The following is a 5,000-nucleotide window of genomic DNA, read 5'->3' as shown; positions in this document are numbered from 1 at the left end:
TATTAATTTGGCTGATTTAAACCTAATAAATGCCAACAGATTTAATTTGGAAGTGTTTTAACTGGAAGATTCTTTTTGGAACAGGCAGGTTCTTTTGTAGAGAAATGTCACTATGTTCATACACTTACATATAGGTGTATGTGTGTGCATATATATATATATATATATATATATATGCACACACACACACACACACACACACACATATATATATATATATATATATATATATATATATATATATATATATATACATACATGAAATTCAAATTTACAGAAAACAAAAAACGAAGACAAACACGTTGTTTGACCAATAAATACATCTATTAGATATTCTGTTTTAATAATAATAATAATAATAATAATAATAATAATAATAATAATAATAATAATAATAATAATAATAATAACAATATTATTATTATATTTATCATTAATATTAATAATAATAAAAATATGTAATAACAAAAGAATGAGACCTCGATATTAGAGAAATAGAGGATTATTTACATATGTTATAATTTTGAACAAACAATAAAAGGTTGCCATTATAATACTCGGAGTTTCGAATGTCGGAGTGAAGAGCTACGATACATTCTCGTCGACTACATACTCATACATACACACACACGCAGACATGTATAGATAGATAGATAGATAGATAGATAGATAGATAGATAGATAGATAGATAGATAGATAGATAGATAGATAGATAGATTATACTGTATATACACAATACACTGTAATATTGAATACGTTTTAGGAATCTCTGCATTTATTCCAATTTGAAAATTTCTGAGGAAACCCGGATCTATAGGAAAAAGTGAGGGTTTGTTTTAGGTTTCCATGGATATACATCTCCTTCATCTGACTAATTGTGTCTCAAACCATTGGCGAGTCAAATAAATTGATGCAAATAAAGACGATGTACATTTACTAATAGAATACGAACGGCTGGCTTTTCGACTTCATTTCCTTTGTCATGTCAAGTCCACCATTTTATGTATGGAAGATCTTAATGCTAAGGATGATGGCCTATAAATATTTAACGGTTAAATGTTCGAAACTACGGTGATAGTGGCTGCTATAAATTGCATTGGCCTTGTGTACTACAAAGACGTAGTAGATATACACCAATAACACTTATTCCAGAAGGTGAGACAGTGAAAGCCTAGAAAGGCTAATGATAGATGCTGGAACATTTTTGTTCCAGTAAAGAATGAAAAAATCTCGTAAACGAATATGGAGAATATATTTGAAAAAGATACAATTAGTACATGGTCAGTGTTCTGATAGAGCACACAAACACACACGTGTGTGTGTGTGTTTGTGTGTTTATATGTCACATTTTAGAATTTCGACATGTGAAATATTTGTTCATGTCATCTATCCATCTATCTTTCTATCTGTCAATCTATTTATCTATCGCATCTATCAATGTCTTTTTCACACTATCTATATCTCAATCTACCAGTCATCTTTCTATATCATATTTTTTCATTATCTTCCTACCAATCTATCAATTTGTATGTATACACGCACACACACACACGTGTGATTGAGTGCGTGTGCCTATATATATATATATATATATATATATATATATATATATATGTCACACATTATCGAAAAGCGAAAGCTTCCCATGCAGGAGGGGTGGTAAGAGGCGAGTAGAGAGGTGAATATCAGAAGTGGAAAAAGAAATCAACGTCTGTCTGTGTGACATTACGATCTAATTAGTTCATAGTAAAGCAATGACAAATCTTGATTGGCCAATATATACACTTCTGTACAAAAATATCACCTCATTAGCAAACACCCGGCTTGAAGGTCAAACGTCGATAAATCATACAATACAACAGTACACATGTCTCTCTCACACACACACACACACACACACGAGTTTCCGTATAGACAGTGCGTGGTGTATTTATGTTAGTGTGTGGAATTAACACTTTCAAACACTTCTTCCAAAACTTTGTTATATCTTTTAGTTTTTTTTCTCCTCTCCTTCACACATACAATGTACGCACCCACACACACACACACACACACACATACACACACATACACACACTTTCCATCTTACAACGCGTTTCAAAACCATGTGTGTATATGTGTGTGTAAACTCATCTTTATGTGTTATATATATATATATATAGGCGTAGGAGTGGCTGTGCGGTAAGTAGCTTGCTGACCAACCACATGGTTCCGGGCTCATTCCCACTGCGTGGCACCTGGGCAAGTGTCTTCTACTATAGCCTCGGACCGACCAAAGCCTTGTGAGTGGATTTCGTAGACAGAAACTGAAAGAAGCCTGTTGTATATATGTATATATATATGTGTGTGTGTGTGTGTGTGTGTGTGTGTGTGTGTGTGTGTGTGTGTGTGTGTCCGTCCGTCCCACTAACAACCGATGCTGGTGTGTTTACGTCCCCGTGGCACTTGTTCCACCGGGCGGGGAGAAGAAAAAAACCTACTGCATATCTAGCAATACAACTGAGATTCCAAGACAAAAAAGAGATTTTGACTGATGCATATTAACACAAAAGGCGGCAGCTAAAGCTTCACTAACAACAACAACAATAACAACAACAACCGCGCCAATACAAACAACATCATCAGTTAACTATAATGACAACAAAAGGCAAGAAAATATAAACCCGCACGGATAGCAAATGATAACGGTTTCGAATTTTGGATGAAGGCCAGCATGTTCCGGGTAGGGACTAAGACGATTAGATCGATCCAAAGATCAACTGCTAAGTCGTTTCATCGACCCCGGAAGAGTAAAAGGCAAAGTCGACCTCGGCGGAATTTGAACTCAGAATGTAAAGACGGACGAAATACCGCTAAGCATTTCGCCCGGTATGCTAACGATTCTGCCAGCTCGCCGCCTTAATAATAATAATAATAATAATAATAATAATCTTTTCTACAGGAAGCACAAGGCCTCAAATTTTGGGGGAAGGGATTAAGTCGATTGCATCGACACCAGTACGTAAGTGGTACAAATTTTATCGACCACGAAAGGATGAAAGGCAAAGTCGACCCCGGCAGAATTCGAACTTAAAATCTAACAGCGGACGAAATACTATTAAGCATTTCACCCGGGACACTAACGATTCTGCCAGCTCGCCGCCTTGATAATAATAATAATAATAATAATAATAATAATAATAATAATAATAATAATAATAATAATAATAATAATAATAATAATAATAATAATAATAATAATAATAATAATAATAATAATAATAATAATAATAATAATAATAATAATAATAATAATAATAATAATAATAATAATAATAATAATAATAATAATAATGGAAAAAGCAAAAATGAAGCTCGGTTGCGAGTGAAAAAGTCATTAAAATATAAAATTGCTTTATAATCGTCCGGGGTGGCCACGGCTATCTGGTGGAGATTGAATAAATGCGTCAATAAATAAAGAAACTTAAAACAAAATAGTTGTACAATAAATAAACATAATAACTAGATAACTATGTAAATATAAATAATATATTGAAATAAATATAAACACAAGAGACTGACTAACGCAGACGACATTAGCTGGGCCAAAAATTAATGTCTGGCGCAAAATATGGCGGAACACCAAGACAATGTCGACATATTGATGTGTGTGTGCGTGTGACTCTGTGTGTGTGTGTGTGTGTGTGTGTGTGTGTGTGTGTGTGTGTGTGTGTGTGTGTGTGTGTGTGTGTGTGTGTCTATTAGTCACCAGTTTTGCAAATAACAGCTTCGTTGAACAATGACATCAACATTATGTTGTTGATAGTCGTTGATCATGGTGGTGCTAGTGATGATGATGATGATGTTGGTCTTGTTATTGTTGTTGTGGTGGTGGTTGTTGTTGTTGTTGCTGACGTTTTTATTGTTGTTTTAACACTTCAAAATGTGCTGTTGTTGTTGTGAACATTTTATCTTTCACGTCCAATGAGCTAAGTGTTGCTGCTGTTGTTGATGTGGAACCCCAGGTGAACTCTGACCAAACAGAAATATTCGAAGACATTCCATCTATAGCCATCACGTCTTTTTCTCTGTCAGGTAACAATCAGGACTGCATTATCCAATATGTCTTCTTATTTAAAACCGTAAAGTTTGATTTGAGGTAGAATTGGTGACTATTTCTCGCATGTACACCGACCACCTTGTGACCATTTTCGTGAATTACGATATTTCACAATGCCTGTTGTTGTTGTTTTAGATTATTCTTCTGTCAAGAAAATCTTTACATAATGATATTTGAAGAACAAACTAACGCTATAGCAAGTCTAAATTAATTAGTATGTCCTTATTCTAATCAATCAATTTGACCTCATAATATTCGATCAGTATGCAATTGGTATTTTAATTAGCGACGTTCAAAGCTAAAGTCAATCGAGACGCAATTTAACCACTGAATGTCCAAGAACAGAACCATAATCTGTGAAATTCTTACTATTTGCTGCCATATTGACATGCATGGACAAATTCCTAGTAAAAGCGAATTAGGGAGACCACGTGGCCGCCAAGGGAGGGAGAAGGAAACAGCGAGGATTGGACAAACTCCTGAAGGAAATCATGAATTTCGTTGATAAGCGGAATGAGGGAAGTTGGACGGAGGATGTTGTATTTCCTGCTGTACAAGAACGGCTTCACAGAAGGTAGAGATTTTCGTTGACTTTTTACTAACTTTATCTCTCAAACAATCATTAATGGTTTCATTTTTTACACTTGTTGTCGAAGGTATAGACAATAATGAGTTAAATTATCTCATTGCATTACTGATATGCTCTTAATATCGACGATGCAGTATACATTTGTAGAAATATAAACACACAACATGCAAAGAAGTAGCTAAATGATGGTCAGTTGGCAGAACAGGTAAAACATCAAACAATGTATATTCTGTATTTCGTTACAATATGTTTTCAATATTCTTGTTCTGAGTTCAAATGACATCAAGGTTAAATTTGTTTTTCACGATCTC

At 34.3% G+C, this 5,000-nt stretch overlaps 1 protein-coding gene across 5 annotated transcripts in view; it reads right to left on the bottom strand.

The window, feature by feature from the left end:
• The window catches only part of LOC106879374 (transcription factor GATA-3), a 189,854-nt gene that overhangs the window by 86,114 nt on the left and 98,740 nt on the right, over positions 1–5,000 (bottom strand). The window lies entirely within an intron of this gene.

This window comes from Octopus bimaculoides, chromosome 1, assembly GCF_046866305.1.
Source record: "Octopus bimaculoides isolate indiv1 chromosome 1, ASM4686630v1, whole genome shotgun sequence".
In the NCBI taxonomy this organism is placed as follows: domain Eukaryota; kingdom Metazoa; phylum Mollusca; class Cephalopoda; order Octopoda; family Octopodidae; genus Octopus; species Octopus bimaculoides.
The sequence above is the reverse complement of the archived record's forward strand: the minus strand, read 5'-3'. Positions and strand labels throughout refer to the sequence as shown.